Consider the following 8,624-nt stretch of genomic DNA (forward strand, 5'->3'; position numbering starts at 1 on the left):
ATAAATGGTTTCCTGATGTTATCATATAAATCAGTGCTCTCTGTAGCTGGTATGTTATTCTCCCAAACGATGCTGTTTGGGTCACAGAAACTGTCTATCCAGTGGTTACTTATCGCTTGCTAATTTCTTGACTGCAAAGCCCCTGGCCACCTTCTTGTATTTCCATGATCTTCAGCCAGGCCATCTTGGGCCATGGTCTTATCAGATCTGCTAAGTTAAGTAGGGTCAAACCCATGAAGTCCTCTCGAGAAGGAAAACAGGGATACTGAGAACACTATCAGGTATTTGAAAAGCAAGTTTTCTTCTAAGTAGAAATATATCACTTGTCAATACCATGATTAGGAAACACTACACTTCTGGGAGCAATGCCTTCTCCATCAGATGCAGAGCGAAAGGCTGCCTGGGTGACACCTCTCCTGGTGACACATGTGCTAATCCCCCAGATTTCCAAGGTGGGTATCACATTTTGCCTACTTTAGGTCTCCTCCATAAATTACCTCGAGTTCAGGATTCACTTCCTTTTCTAATACGTTGCTTAGTGTTTCGGTGTGCTGGAAACGGCACGTTAAGGCAACAAACACCACCCCCCAGGCTGGGGACACACTCATTGCCAAATCTAGAAGTCTTTTCCAAGGCAAAACTCCCATCTTCTTCTGAATAACACTGGCAGGTATTCCCCTCGGAGTTTTGTAAAATAATCGCTCGTTCCTCAACCTTCATTAAGACAGGAAAGCCACTTCCATCGGTAGCACTTGCTATTTTCACACCAATTTGACACTTGCTCAGGAATCTCGGGCTAATAAGCTGCTGCAGGAGGTGCTCTGTTACGCAAAGGCAGAGAGCTGTGCCAGCCAGCAGCCACGTTCAAAGGAGAAAGAGAAGACAAGAGGTACCTGCAAAGCAATTCCTATGGGTAGCAGCTCAAAATTCATGCAAAGTAGGTACCTAACAAGTGTTAAATAAAAGCACTTTATTAGCAAACTGGTAGAAGAAAAGGTCGGCCCTTGGTAATGAACAATTCCTACTTATTGCTTACTGTTTCTAAGGGAGGTACTCGCATGTGGATGAACTCTTGCGTGAAACCCAGCAGGCTCTCATGCAGGATTCTTTCACTCCGTTGGTTTTGCTTATTTGTGCATTTCCTTCAACACTTGGAACCTATGTCTCTCGAAAGCAAAAGGATTGACAAGTTTATAACTCAAATATCAAGAGGGGCCGACCCCTGTGACACCATTTGACATGAAGCAGGCCATCAAACCATGCTTCAAGTGCCTAAAATGTCTTCTGTTTTTAAGGTAATTGATGGGACACATGCTGATGCCAAATCCTTGAGAGCAATTTCTATAATGTTTGCTTCCATTGTTTTTGCTTATAAAACCCACATGTTTATTCCCCTCTATTATGAATCCGTGGCATTTCCAAGGGCCAAGGCATTAGCTGGAACGAGCTGCAGAATGTGCCTGTGTAACCCAACCTTGCATCGCCTTTAAGAAATGCATAGGCTTGATGGGGCAGTCTAAAATTGACAAACAGTAGCATACACCAAGCATGCCCAGCAACGCAGTGTAATGCAATACGGGATTATAAAGAGTCAGATGATGGATCTCAACAATAACAACTACTAAGTAATGAAAGCAATCATAGAGAGACACCCTGTGGGAAAAACACCAAGGATCGTCTTGGAGGGGAAAAAAAACCCCAACCCTCCACACCTCCAAACTGTGACAGATATAAACATATCAGATTAAGTTTGTTGCTTAAATAGAGTAAGGACATTTGACTTTCAAAGTATTTGCCCAAGTTGCTTGATAGGGAGCTGCAAAGCCAAGCCCCCATGTGAAGGTCAGGCACGTTGGTGGCTGGCCTGGGGACGGGATGGAGCGGCGGGGACAGGGGTGTGAGCCCCTTGCCCCTGCCCCAGCCACCACCAAATCACTGCATCTCACTGCAAAGCAGCCTGGCAGTTTCCTTCGGCTCCGAGAGGAGCAAGCACAGCTGCATCTCCTGTTTCAGTGGGACCTGGGTGCCTCTAATTGGGCCCTAAAAAAGAACATTGTGATTTTTAAGATTTTTTCCCCAGTTTCTATTTTCAGAGAAGTCTGAGACCAGCTACACTGGGTCCTCCCTGCATGGTAGGAAACCACCTCTGTCATCATCCACATTCCTTATTACAGGGAAAAGAAAATGTTAAAATGTCTAGGGAAAAAGGGGGAGCATGAAGGGGACTTTGGCCACATCAGAAATTAAGGAAACAAAATTTCAGACTGGGGCAGGGTCCAAATGATCCCGCAGGGAAAAGCACAGATAAGTCAGATGTGTGTGCCTTCGTTTGCATCAAGAAGAGTTAAATAATTAGCTGATGGATTTCTAAACCATTTCAAGTGTTTTAAACTGTTTTAAGAAGATCACCCCAAACCCCTGATTTTAGGGCAGGGCACAGCTCCACATATGAATGCTGACAGTGACATTTTGCTGATGGGGGGGCTGTGGATGACACTGAGAAGAACTGAGCTGGTCCTGGGGGTCTGGGCTGAATCAAGGCAAATCTCTGCCTTGTTCAGAGCCAAAACACATTCCAACTTTCACCCTAGAAGCCCGTGTTTCAGTGTTTGCCTGCCAAAGAACAACACTACACCTTACCTGCCACCCTCCCTGCCAATATACATATGTGCTTTTTTTATTTTTTACTTTTTTTTACTGACCATGTTTTAAAGTGCTTTGAGCAGCAGCCCCAGCACAGTCAGAGGACACACAACGCCTCTTTGCACCGTGCTCATCAACAAAGCAGCAGGGCTGGGGCCAACGGGGGAAGCTTCTACTCCCAGATATCATTCATTGCACTGTCACAGGCAAAACGCTGAAACTTTCAGCACTAGTTGCATCCCTGCTAACGCGGTATTTTACTTTCCCATCTTGTGTTATTTACGTGACCTTGGTAAAGCACTTACAAATACCTGAATATTTTCATCCCTGGGTGGTGGTTTGTGGCCTCATCTTCCCAAAGCAGAGCACCAACAGCTGCCAAACAAATGTAAACCAGCCTGTGGTGAATGAAAACGGGTCTGTGAGAGACCGTGAGCGATTTTGTTATTTTATGGGGAGCAGGTGATTCATGAGGGGATGCTGAATGTCTGACTGCGACTTCAGGGACCAAGCTACAGCTCTGCTGGGGACTTTCCACCAACAGGCAAAACCAAAAGGTGCCCTGAGCTGCCCCAACGTAGCTTCATGTGGTTTGGGACAGAGCTGAGGCTAGTTACAGCCACTCGAGGGGGACACTGACCCCCTGTGCCAGTGACCCCCTGCCCCAGGGCAGCACTGGCTCCTGTCTGACAACCACAGCTTGCCCGGACCACAGGGCAGCACAGGCAGGCAGCGCTGAATCCCACACTACCCACGGGCATCACACAGCGCATTTACCCAAATATTTACTATTATTCACCAAGGGCTTATTATTCCAAATCTGTGTGCAAGACAGGCACAGGCTCAGAGGTTCAATACTTTGCATCAGAAATGCAAGCTCAGACCTTTGGAGAAGATACTCATTCTGCACGCAGTCTGCATAAGAACCTACCTGTGGCAGCATATACAATTTAGCATTTACTACTAACTCTGCCTTTATTCTGATGATTTATCTATGCTCTGGGTTTGCACGGCAGCCTCAGGAGTTACAAATACCTTGCACTAAAACCAGTAACTATAATTAAACTTTAAAATGCCTTTTCCCTTTTTCAGCCAAATTTATATAGTTTCCCTCCAAGTGTTCTATGGCAATACTATTAAATCAGAACCGTAACAACACAACACAAGGACTCTTCAAGGACTGACAGCCATCAGCATAAGCTTTTGAACGAGCTAACACCTCCAGGTTTGTATGAAACACTGAATTCAGCACAAGCCAGATGAGATAAGAAACAGAGTCATTCTAGGAAATAGTATCACCCTTCTCATTAAAGGCAGGGCGTATCTTTCTTTTATAGCATCCAAACCTATCGCAGCCCCATTCCTCCTATCATCCTGCCACTAAAACGTGCTCGCGGGCAATGATGCCAGCAAGGCCACATGGCAATTTCGTTGTGCACACACGGGGCACGTCCTTCCCTAACCTCAGCCCAGGAACAGGTGGAAGGGTTTCTTCTAGAGTTACTCCAGCTGAGCCCTGGCTGGCTGCAAACTCTTCTTCATCTGTAGCTCTTCAATGACACTCTAACAATTAAATATAAATTGAGACCCATGCCTGCCGCACTTGAGACAGGCAGGAGATGCCCTGGGAGACAGAGTACATCTCTCTGCAGTCAAGGACTTGCTGAAGAATTTATGGTGATTCCCTTCATGAGGGACAGACATGGATAATGAAGTTGGATGGATGGCAAGGAGCTTCCTCTTAAAGGTCTTGCTTCTGTTTCATGAAGGCCCTGACATCTGTGTCCTGTCTCCTCCCAGGCTACAGCACTGATCACAGCTCACACCAGCCCTTCCTCCGAGGGGCAAACGTCACATCAGTTTTGACTTGCTGCGTCAGAGCCTGCAGTAATTGCCTTTGATGATAAATCCTGCTGCAGGAGATGATCCATGTGGTCCTGAATCTGTGTTTAACAGCTGTGAGGGGAAGGGGAAGGTCCTACCAGGCAAGGCAGGGGGTTGTGCATCAAGACAGGGTGCCACCAGCCTCACCCGCTGGCAGTGTGGGCATCACAGCAACACCGGGAACAGGAGAAAGCGTCTGCTTTGGAAAGCTCAGCCAGGCATTGCAGACATACCGTCCTGGCACGCAAGGGCTCTTGGCCAGTTTGTGACAGGACAGGGCAGGTGGAGGAGAGAGCTAAACAGGGGGGAAAGAGGGTGGATGACAATACAACAAATGTAAAATTGCCTTTTTCCTCTATCCAGGTCTACGGTGGGATCACCCTGTAGATGCCAACACTGGTGTTAGAGAGCAACCAGGATTTCCAAAGTCCCAACCATGCATCAGTGTGGGCAAGGGACATTACTGGAACCAGCAGCCACAACAAAATCCATCATACAAAGCTCACACCTGAAAACACAGATGGACACCACGCATACGTCCCTTCCCCCAGCAACAGAAGGTCCATTTTCTCATTGCTTGGTGAAACAGCAAACATCCATATGTGCAGAGTTACCCAAGCTACATAAATCCAAATGGTAACTGATTTTAATGTGGGCTGCCCCCACATTAGAGCTGTAGGTCCCCTTCCCCTGGTCTACACGGACACCAGGTTCATTACTTCGCTTGACTGAAAAGCCATATCATCCCCAACCGATCCAAGGAATGACACTGGGCTCTCTGGGCAGTCAGTGCCAGCAGCCTGGACTTCAACATGAGAAGAACAAGGCCAAGAGCAGGGGACGTGGCAGGAAGAGAGACGATGCCCAGCACAGTGCAATGAGAAAAAGCATGCAGAACTGTTTATGTCTTCACACATTTGCAAAATATTTTTTCCCCCACCATATTTATCTCAAACAGCTGCAAAAATAATCTGAAAACTACTGTAGAAAGTTTCTATTACCAACAAGATAAAACACTCCCAATGACACAGAGTTATTCCCCAAACACAAGTTCCCTAGGGAAAAAAATAATCCATGGAAAACAGATAATTTGACTTAAATGAAATAAGCACAATTAAAAGTTTGCTTCTATTTGGTTTAACTTGATCAATTTCAATATTCATGTGAGGTCCTGCTACAGCTAAAGCTCTTAGCTTTCTTTCTTAGAAATGCATTAAATATGATAAAAAAAGCACAAAGGAGATAAAAAAATAGTGTAAAAAGCAGAACTCTTCCTAGCAGAGGTGTTAACTCATCCAGAAAGTGCCACGGAAGTGCAGTGACGGGGCGCTTCTCCCCAGGCTCAGAAGCTCCTGTGGGAGCAGCTCTCCTGCATTAATCCTCATAACCCAGGAGATGGAGCAAACCTTCAGCCCTTGTAGGATTTCCAACCAACATCTGGGGACTGGCCAGGCCATGGTGAAGGCTTCTCACCCCACACCCCACCCCCAAGAGCCAAGCAGCCTTGCTGCGTACAAAACATCGCTGCAAATATTGCTCACGTTTAAGCTGAAGAAGTCCAACATCATAAATGAAAAGTCAGCAGAAACCTGCAGGAGTCACGTCATGTATTAAGTCATTTTGGCCAACAAGTTTTGCTTGAGTATGCTCAGGTGAATTTTAAAGATTTTTGATCTTTAAACGTTTACCTGCTCTCGGGCAGGGGGCTCCTGGCCTGAGCCCTGTCCCTCCCCAGTCCCGGTGCCAGAGGAGTGTTAGACTCCAGCAGGGCTTGCAGCATTCGTCTTCCCACATCTCAGAGCATTTGTGTTCAAAACAGCGGAGAAAAAGCAGACAGTAACTAAAAACATCAAGCACAGCTTATTTTAGCACAGTGTCCTAATGTGTTTTTAAGGATTCCTGACAAGAACAGCTTTTTCCTCTTCACGCATCAACTAAAAAGCACCCAGAAATGCTCCATTATGTACAGCTTCATGGGGGTTTTCATTTCCCATCTGCACACTCATCTCAGCAGCAGCAGCTTCTACCTTCTAAAGAGAGATGTTTGTGACGCTAAAATTGAACGCTGTGGGTGATTTGCACTGGTGTTTCACATTGTTCACCTCTTGTCTTTGTTCTGGATCATACTTAATGAGAGTTTCTAAATACTTCTTCAAACTGGAAGGGGCAGGGCGGATTCCGGAGGCTGGGATGCTCTCCTCTTCACTACGGCTGCTCAGGCACTAGATGTCCTCAGTAATCCTGCTGAGGAAGGGCTGCGGGTAAACAGCAGAAACACCAGACAGGTAGGAATTCAAAGCAAGAACAGGGAATTTGTATTTCAGCTGTGAACAAATGCATCAATTACAAGTACATCTGTTTTACCTCTTCAGCTGCATTATACAGGCCCGGTCTCTGAGCAGGCGTACATACGTGTCAAAACATCGCTCCACAAACACGGTGCAACAAAGCAAGCTGGAGGTCTGCAAAAGGCAAAGTTAAGGGTCCTGGGGAACAACTGGCAAAAAACAGGTTTGCACAAGCTGCACAGCATCACCAACTCCCTTGCTGGCCATGGGCAGAGGTCCCAGGGGACGCTGTGCCCTCCCTCTCCTTCCCTAGTGCCACCCATAGCTGACCCCAGCCCTTTGCTACCTGCCCCAGGCAACAGCTGAGGAAGAGAAGCTGGATCTCATTCTCTCCTCTTCTGGGCCTCCTTCCTTGGCTCTGCACTCCCGCCCTTCACAGGCATTTCTAAGAGTGCCCCTCTTGCAGGGCCAGGCATGCGGAGGATGCCCAGAGGGGTGACGAGCGCTGCACCTGACGCCGTGCCAAGCTCTGACCTCCTGGGAGCTGCAGCCAGGCTCTGAACTCCGGCACTAGAGATCTCATACCCAATATCCCCAAATAGATTACCCCAAACCCATCTCAAATCCTCATCTTCTCAACAACATCACCCGTGCTGGTCCTGTCCAAGCACGCCAGGAGGCCAGGCTGAGTGCCAGCGGTGTGCCAACACAGATGTGGTAGCTAAATCCTGAACGCAAACAGAAAAGCCAATACAAAACTCAATGGCTACAGCATTAAAATAAAGGAATGCAAACAACGCTTCAAATGGGGCACAAACTTTTTTTTTTCCCACCCCCCACACTTCATTTCCTTTCTTAAATGAAAAGCTTTGAGTGCTGATAAATAACCACCAGCCTGTGCTGATACCATTCGTCCTGGGTAAGGTATTGGACTTTGTACCAATTGGCTTCTTGCTCAAAACACCAATGTTTTGTAACAGCAGCAAGCATGATTCAATGAATGAAGAACTTGCAAACAAACCTTGAAAACTACTTGGAGAGACAGCAAAGTATGACAACGTGGGGGTATTTTTAGTAGGCATGTCTGCAACTTTGTGTTAATACCTATTTTTACCAGGAACCTGGAAAGAAGCATGAAATTCAGTGGGGGTGGTGAAGCTTATGGATGCCACAAAAAGTAGGAAATGACAAAGCGCTCTTCAGAGAAGAGAGTGAGACTGAATTACCTCTACTACTTGTGCCCAGGGTACAAAAGCAGTTGTACATCCAGAAGCCAAGTCACTCTTCCAGAAAGGTGGGCATCTCAGAGGACACAAACTCAGAAGAGGACCCAGCAGGTGAGCAACACAAACCCAACGGTCACACTCCAAATCGGAAAGGCTGCAGCAATTTTTAGGTGCAAGGAGAGATGAGCAAGAAGTATTTCCAGAAACACAAGGCCACCTCTGTGTATCGCTGCTGGGCTGAGGCTGGGCAGCAGGTCCAGGGACAGTGGCCCTCCAGGGATGCTCAATAAGCCCAGCTCGGCTCCCTCAGGGCAGCAGTGCCAGACAGGCCCCTCAAAGGCACCGAGTCCACCTCTCTCTCTCCCCTTGCACCATCAGAAATCCAGGCTTACAGACAAGTTTTGGGAGGGTCTGATCTGCCTTGGGCCAAGCTTCCCCCAGCCAAGGCCACTGACCCCCGGCACCCAACCTAACACCCCAGGCCAAAAGCAACCACACCAGGGTGATTTAGTCTCTCTTATTTTAAAGCTCTGAAATAACACACACTGCACTTTTCCAAGCACTCGAGTAGAAATAGAAGGAA

The sequence above is a fragment of the Falco cherrug genome, chromosome 4 (genome assembly GCF_023634085.1).
Source record: "Falco cherrug isolate bFalChe1 chromosome 4, bFalChe1.pri, whole genome shotgun sequence".
Lineage (NCBI taxonomy): Eukaryota > Metazoa > Chordata > Aves > Falconiformes > Falconidae > Falco > Falco cherrug.